The following is an 8,887-nucleotide window of genomic DNA, read 5'->3' as shown; positions in this document are numbered from 1 at the left end:
GTAATTCATGCTAGGATATTGTTATGCGGTCAGTTTTTCAGGCTTCAGGGTTATCACAGCTGGAACGAATGGCAGAAAACTGGTAGGGAAAGGGAGCACATACCTTTGATATCTGAGTATTCATACAGAGTCTCCTGAAAATCTTTCAAGAGGTTCTTAAGTTTCAACTCCCCTCCTGGAGGCTGTATCTTACAGGCATTTTCTTGTCTTCCTGTGGACCTGTTAGAGAATACAAATCACAAGTTTACAGTAACTTTCCAAGAAATTCCATGCAGGACTTAAAACTCATGAAAATGCCAGTTTATCAGCTACATAATGATTTAGCATAATAAAATATTGTTTCACAAGAAGAATTAATGGCTTTATTTTTAATTGTACATAGTCTGCTTGGTTGGTTTATTTCAATCTCACCTTCCAGATTTAACTGTTGTGTTTATGGAGACTCTCCTTCTCCCCTGAAGCCTTAACTATGGACGTTTTTGTGCTAGCATTTCAGAAGTCCAAGAAAATGTGCAAATTAAATATCTGTCATCTCTCAGTGTAACTGTAATGCTTCTTCCTTCAAGAGGTAGAGTTGAACCATGCAGTACCAGAACATTGTTTCTCTGCTGTCCTGAAAGCTCAGCTATATGGTGTATTTCTGAGCCCAGTTAACTTTCAGTATGTCCATGCTATGCACACATTTATTGGTCCTCAGTTAAAAATAGGTTTGCTGAACAAACAGATTTTGTCCAGGCATCCTAACCCAATCATTTCCTATGGTACTTTATGAAATATCTGACAGGCTGACTTGCTGCTTTCACTTATTAATGTGCTTTAATATGTGCAGAGTGTAAGAATATTAACAATGGAAAATCATACTGGTGGAAAATAAAATTAGGTTTTTGATGCAAAAGTTTTCATAAGGATCTGTTCCATGAGACACTAAAAAAGCACAAAACACCATTTAATTAGGAAAGCTTTTTTCTTTGCTCAGGAGTATAGAAGTTTTGGCTGGTTGAGTACTAGGTTAGGCTTTCAAATGTCTCTGGGAAATGCCTTCCTTATTGTTCCTGGTGAACTCCCTCCAGCTCCCTGGCATTCATTAATTAAAACCATTCAGAAATTCCACTGCTGCAATTCACACATTGCTTCTGTGCTTCACCAGGCTTGGCAGCTGCCAAAAAAGCAGACAATCTGCACTCATATAACATTACTGGGAGTTATGTCTTTGTATAACCTGTAGCTGTGGTAGAGAGCCTAAAGCCTTGCCCTCTGGAAAGGACAGAAACTACTTTATTACCTGGGAGAAGTTATGAATGTGTTTGTGACAGAAGAAAGGTTTGATATAGGAAAGTGAGAGTAAGCATAGGTCTTGCCTTCTGCATTTATACAAATGGTAACAGTTCTCAGTTTATAACCTGGTTTTCAAGACTCTTCCACTCAAAGTTGTTGCTAATCAATTTAACCTAGGTTCCCCAGACCTAATTCGTGGTTTTTTTTATTATGTAGAAGAAATGATTTAACATGGCTTGTGGTTAATGAGGGTCCAGTAGGCTTTACCAAAAATTGCACCAATTGATTTTAGGTAATTTACTGTAAACAAAAGACAAGAATAGCTTGCTTATGGTTGGAACTGGTCTGAGATCCAGAGGATATGGCATCAATCCCTAGCTGTGTTTCAGGTGTCTTCTCAGCTGCATTTTTCTACCTATAAAATGGGTAGACTCTCATGGAAGTTATGTAATGTTCATTTGTTGACGTTTTTGTGATAATCCTTTCTCAAAGAGGGAAAAGGATCTTTGCATAAGAGTTAGCAGGGCTCAGTGAAACGGCTTTAAACTAGATTTGAAGGGGCAAAGGATAAAACCAGGCTTGCTAGAGATAAGCCTAGGGGCAGCACACCAATATTTGAGAGATGTTGTGCTAGTGAGGTCCTTCAGTCTGGTCCACAGTGTGCTGAGTACACTGGAGCACATTTGAAATGTCTTTATACTAATACACACAGCATGAGGAATAAACAAGAGAAGCCAGAAGTTTTGGCTTAGTCCAAGAGCTACAACATTGGCATAAGTGAAACTTGGTGAGATGAGTCCCATGGCTGGTGTACCATAATGGATGGTTATAGGCTCTTCAGGAGGGATAGGCAGGGCAGGTGAGGCAGGGGGGTGGCACTGTGTGTAAATGAGGGGTTGGTGACAACATGGCTGAGAGCCTCTGGGTAAGGATGAAGAGGAAACAAATTAAGTGGGTGTTATTATGGGAGTCTACTGCTGACCACTCAGCCAGGATGATGACACCAATGAATTATTCTGCAAGGAACTGATCAAGTTGATATCTAGATCTACTGCCCTTGCCCTTATGGGTGACTTTAACTTCCAAGACATCAACTGGGAATATCATACAGTGGACGGAAACAGGCCCAGGGAATTTCTTAAGCACATTAAAGATAACTCCTTGGTGCAGGTACTAAGGGAGCCAACTAGGAAAGGTGCCCTCCTAGATTTGTTGTTTGTAAATAGAGGAGGACTTGGGGAAGAAGTGGTGATTGGTGGCAGTCTTGCTCACTGTGACCATGAAGTAGTTGAGTTCCAGAACATTGGTGATGATAGGAGAAAAACTGCCAGCAAAACTTTGATATCGTGCCTGGATATGGCACAAACAGCCTTTGGGTTGCTGAAGAGCTAGTTAGTAAGATCCCCTGGGAATATGCTTTTGAAGATATTGGGGTCCATGAATGCTGGTCACTTTTTAAGAGCCATCTCTTAAGAGCACAGGAGCAGGCAATTCCAAAGTGTCAGAAGTCAAGTGGGGCAGAAGGCTGGCTTGGCTGAGCAGGGATCTTCTTCTAGAACTTAGATGAAAAAGGAGTGTATGGACATTGGAAGCAAGGACAAGTGACATGGGACAACTACATAAATACTGTTTGCCACTGTAGGGAGAAAATTCCTGCACCTAAAGCTCAATTAGAGTTCAAGCTGGCCAGCATTGTGAAGGACGTAAAAAATATGTTAGCAGCAAAAGGAGGATCAGAGATAACATTGGGCCATTACTTGATGAGGTTGGTCACCTCACAAATAGGGATGTAGACAAAACAGAGACATTTAATGCCTTCTTTGGCTCTGTCTTTAACACTGATGATCGGTCCTGGGAACACTGGAACCCTGTGTTGGAAGACTATGACTGGAGGTACGATAAACTCCCAGCTGACCCTGAACTTGCTGCTCCAGCTGCAAGTGTATAAATATATGGGGCCCAATGGGATTCATCCCAGGGCACTGAAAGAGCTGTCTCATGTTATCATGGGACCTCTCCATCTTTTTTCAATGTCTAGGGAGTCTGGAGAGGTCCCAGTCAAATGAGACCTGGCAAATGTCTTGATTTTTAAGAAGGGTAAGAAGGAAGACCGTGGTAATTACAGGTCTGTAAGTCTCACTTCAATGCCTGGTAAAATTATGGAGAATGTTATTCTGGAAGTTATTGATAAACACTTGAGAGACAATGCAGTCATTGGTTATAGCCAGGTTCATGAGAGTGAAGTCCTAATTAACTAAATTTCCTTTTATGAAAAGGTCACCCATCTAGTTGACCAATGGAAGCCAGTAGATATGTGGGGGTTTTATTTTAGCAAAGCTTTTGATACTGTCTCTCAGAGTGTCCTTATGGACAAAACGTTCAGCATACAGCTAAGTTGGGTGAACAATTGGCTGATGGATTGGGCTGAAAGGGTTGTAGAAAATGGGGTTAAATTAAGCAAGCAGCCACTCACCAGTGGGGTTACCCAGGGCTCAATTTTAGGGCCAGTGCTCTTTAATGTTTTTATAAATTATGTAGATACAGGAATTGAATGTACATTAATTAAGTTTGCCAATAACACTAAACTAGGAAGAGCTGTGGACTCCCTCAAGTGTAGAGAGACCTCTTAGCAAGCTCTAGATAGACTAGAGAGCTGGGCAATCACCAACCATATGAAATTTAACAAGAGGAAGTGCTGGATTCTCTACTGGGTCAGGGTAATCCTGATTATACATACAAACTGGGGGACGAGAGGCTGGAGAGCATCCCTGTGGAAAGAGACCTGAGGGTTTGGGTTGATGGCAAGTTGAATGAGTCAGCAGTGTGCTCTGGCAGCCAAAAGGGCCCGCCATGTCCTGGGGTGATAGCTAGCTGGTTGAGGGAGGTGGTTGTCCCACTGTACACTGCACTGGTGTGACCCCACCTCAAGTAGTATGTGCAGTTTGGGGCACCTTTTATAAAGAAGGACACCAAACTATGAGAGTGTGTCCAAAGGAGGGTGACCAAGATGGTAAAAGGTCTCCAGGGCAAGACTTATAAGAAGCAGCTGAGGTCACTTGGTTTGTTCAGCTTGGAGAAGAGAAGGCTGGTGGGTGACCTTATGGCAGTCTACAGCCTTCTCAAGGGGGACAGCAGAGGCAGAGGTGCTGATCTCCTCTCTCTGGTGACCAGCAATAGGACATGAGGAAATGTAATGAAACTGCATCAGGGGAAGTTCAGATCAGACGTTAGGAAAATGTTCCTTACTGAGAAGGTGGTTGGTCACGGGAACAGGGTCCCCAGGGTAGTGGTCATGGCACCAAACCTGGCAGAGTTCAAGGAGTATCTATCTGGAGGATGCTTTTAGTCATATGATTTAGTTTTAGGTAGTCCTGTGAGAAGCAGGGAGTTGGACTTGTTATCCTTATGGGTCCTTTCTAACTTGAGATATTCTATGATTCTATGAATCTAACCTCGATGCTATAAAGAACAGTTTGGATTCCAGGCTTTACACTGGGAAAGGAAGTTACAACCCTTCAGGGGAAATATGCCAAGAAACTGAAATTATATGAGATGACATTGTGATATCTTCTTCTGCAACATACTAAATAAAGTTTGAACTTCACCACCCCTACACTTAATGAGAAACAGGAAGCTTAATGGATTGATGTTCTAGTCTCTGATTCACTGCTTAAATTGTGTTTCATGTGAACTATTGTTGGAAATGCCATTTTGACTGAAGGAAGGGGAAGATAAGAATGCTGTTTGGATATAACTTGAAATCTTGATGGTAAAAGGTAATTTATATTTTCAGTAAGAGGCTTTTATCTTCATTGGAGTCTGATGATATTGATCTGATATCAGTACTAAGTATATATTCTTGAATTCTGACCAGATTCTTCTTCTGGTGGGAACCACAGATGTCTCACATTGTTCCAGCACATGGAGCTTTTTCTGTGCATTTCTTTGGTTGGTCAGTTTACAAGTGGCTGCATTTTGATGCTCTGTGTGATAAATACTTTTTTGGATCTATTTTAAGATTAATGTTTCTGAATTTTGTATTTGTGGTAATCGCTGTGTCCCTTCAAGGGTATCTATAGCCTCATAGTCAATGTTGGGTTTGGTTTTGTTTTTCCTTTTCTAACATCTAAGAAACCAGTTGTGTCCATGATTTATGGAAAAGTTCAAACCTTTCAAATTAAGTGAAGGGCATATAGCTTCAGAATGAATTATGTTCTTAAACATAATGAAAAATCTTCATTTGACAATGGGGCATGTCCCAGAGTCTGGAATGGAACAGAAGAAATGAGATATTCAAATCAAACCAGTAGGTGTTGTTTGTTGTTGTTTGTTTGTTTGTTTGTTTTTACCTAGTAACAATTCACTTAGCCATGTGTAGCACAAAGCTTGTATTTTGAATGGCTATAGATACTGACCTGTGTGTGCAGAACTATCTCTGCACAGCTGGTGACTGATAAGAGTACAGTCACAAAACATGTGCATGCATGCAAAGCTGTGTAGGCAGTGCCTATTGTTAGCAGGCAAAGGGAATGCTCAACTAAGTAATTTTTTACATTCTTTATATCTATAAATGAAACCTGGAAAGCTTCTGTTCAGTCTCCCCACTCACACCCCACAACCCCCTTCCCCTTTTCACCAAGAGACCTCTAGGGTTTTATCTGGAAAGAACTCTTAGGCAGAACCGAAGTCAATAACCCTCAAGAGACAAATGGAGACAGGAGAACTTAGCAGCAATTCCTTCAATACTTCAGAAAAGGCTAAAGACTATGTAATGACAAGAATAGACCATTGGATCTCTGAAATGTTCTGAGAAATCAAATATCAAAGAGATGAGTTACAAGGTAGCCTTCACCTGCATTACTCAATGCCATATACCTTGCTCTCTCCATGGCTGATAACACTGTATATAATAGATTTGGTATGTTTTGTGGGGAAAAGTGCTGTATTGGTTTGAACTTACTGTGAAATGACTCCTTCATTAAAATCTAGTAGAAAAGCTGGTCCCTTTAGCGTGTCAGGATGCCAATGATTCAGTGTCTCAGTTTACTTCTTTTCTTCCTCTCTCTAGGGTTGTTTTTTGTTCATCTTTCACTTTTGTTTTCTATTGTTATTCCTCCATTATTATTTAATTTCTTACCAATTAAGTTCCTTTTCCTGATTTCCCATTTAATTCCTCAAGTTCTATTATGATAGGTGGCAGAAAACTGCTCACTGATACTGAAGAACAGTTTGGGGCACTCACTCTTTGTAAGACTGAATGTTCAGGCACCTTCCTCTGAGTGGTCTGGCTCCTGTACAGTTCCAGGATCCTATCCTGTAACTTTTAACACTAGCTTTAGTGGATTTTTTTTACTACCGTAGAATAAAACTGGTGGTAAAGAAGTGATCGGAATACTAAATAGTAAAATTTCTTTCCTTAATTCCCTTGACATCTTGGATAATTGCAAAGGATTAGCTGTTGATTTGGCAACATATAATTGATAGATAACAAAAATTCAGCTCCAAACTACTTTTAAGCCTTTTCTGACAAAAGAAAACATGTTATAAGGGTAAAGGGGAAGGGATGAATTTTCTTTCAGATGCATCAAGCAGATCACTTTTTATCGATGTGACATTTGTATCTGTTATAGAAAGTGAGGTCTCTGTAAGAAGTTGTTAATAAACCAGAGATCAGATGCATAGTGGCTTTTGTTTACATCTTATGTGTGATATAAGATTTATCATGAAGATATTGAAATCTGTAACAAGAACTGAAGACTACCAAATCAACAGCCTGGATTAGGCAATATGATTATTAAAAAAGCAAAGCAAAAACAACTTACAGTCACAAGGTGTCTGACTGAATCTAGAAGTCCCCAGGGCATTTAAACCCATATCAAAGTAGCTAGAGATGGAAGTTATTCCTATGGAGATTCACGAAGTGGGGGGAAGCAGTAGAATTCACAACTCTGTGGCCTTTGAGCAAGAGCACACTGAAAGACATTTGCATGAGGGATGTGAATGCAGCATAGTTGTAGGCATAAATTAGAACAATACTTTATCAGGTTTGTTTGTGGGGGTTTTTTTGGTTTTTTTTTTTTTTTTTTTTTTGCTTGCAATGCTCTGTTTTGCTTGCACTATGTAAAACCTTAATCTCAAATTTTGCTAGGTATAGCTTTCTTTTATATGTTTAAGCCTGCCTTGTGTTGGGGAGCAAGATGCATCACAGTAAAACAGCAGGGCTGTCTACATTGCTAAAGGTAAAATATCAGAAGAATCTGTATGCAGGTTGTGGAGAAGGAGCTGCACCTTGAGACACAGGTGCTGCGAGTGCTTCCTACTGCTGTGTTAAGCATCAGTATGGGGACTGTGGCTGCCAAATATCAGCCTTTGGGAAGAAATTCCCCCTGGCAGAAGAGTCCTCTGTTCTTCCTGTTTAGAAGCAGATGGCAGAGGCAGCCCACATCACCAGGCAGACCTGGATATGCTGTGCCTCTTTAGGCTGAAGATTACTTTAATCCAGTAAATCATTGTTCATTTCAGTCATACAGATATTTGAACTGACTTAAAGTAAAATAAAAATTATTTTGGAAGTAATCCCTGGATTTTTTCTATAAAGCAAGTGAGCAGTGCAAACAAGGCTGATTTTATACAACATAAAGCATAGTGGGTAACATAGGTGAACTAAAGATAAACTGTGACTATATATCTAATATATTAAAGCACTGTTTTATATTGGCCGAGTAGGCTACTGTATAATAATAATACTGTCATAATATTACTTCCAATAGGTTTCTAACATTGTTATATTATGTCAATGTGTATGATAGTTTATGAAAAGAGTTATATAAGCACAGAATAAGAGAATGCATCATTCAGATGCTGCAATGAGGGAAGCAATATCTTTATTTAATCCTCTTGATTTATAGCTATGGTTTATTTATCTTTTTTACTGTGTTGATTACAAGGATATTTGACCATTTTGCAGTCATTGACTGCCTTAGATGCATAAAGTGACAGAAGATGTCTCTCTAAACACAGTGAACCTCTGATCAATACTTAGAAGTATGGTACATCATAACAAAAATGGCAGTATACTGTTATTCCAAACCTGGGTTCTTCACCCGGTGTGCAAGAGCTGATCCACACGGAGTCGAGATACTTGTTCATTGCATGTCTGAGCAGAGATGGGTTCTTGGTGGTAATCCGCAAAGCTAGCACCCCTTTTAACATGTTATACACTTTGAACAATTGCGTACAATTATGTTTAGTCACACAGTTCTCACTGGTTCTTACAAGCCTCATCTCCTTTTAAAGATACAGTGTTCTTTTTTTTTTTTCACACTCGTTCCATGGGGAGGGGGCTTTGGTAATAGGGGGCTCGCTTTGCTCGAGGGTGGATCTTCTAGCGTACTAATTAGAATAGTTCACATGTAGTTCCAGTAATTTTCTGTTTAGTCTCATTACCCATTTGGTTCTCCTTGAGCTTAGCTTGTTGTGCCCCAGCTTGACATATTTATGTTGTCTATTCCTTCTCCCAAAGCCCTGTTTTGTTAACTGTTTGTAAGGATTTAACAAGCATCCTTCATTTTTCAAATTCATTCTTGTTTTTCACTGTAGATATCTACATTTT

The 8,887-nt window shown here is 39.8% G+C and overlaps 1 protein-coding gene across 21 annotated transcripts in view; it reads left to right on the top strand.

The window, feature by feature from the left end:
- LRRC4C (leucine rich repeat containing 4C) overlaps positions 1–8,887 on the top strand; it is a 548,895-nt gene that overhangs the window by 483,786 nt on the left and 56,222 nt on the right. The gene's annotated exons all lie outside the window — the stretch shown is intronic.

Source organism: Falco punctatus (genome assembly GCF_963210335.1).
Source record: "Falco punctatus genome assembly, chromosome: 7".
Taxonomy (NCBI): domain Eukaryota; kingdom Metazoa; phylum Chordata; class Aves; order Falconiformes; family Falconidae; genus Falco; species Falco punctatus.
This window is presented reverse-complemented; position numbering and strand designations above follow the sequence as displayed.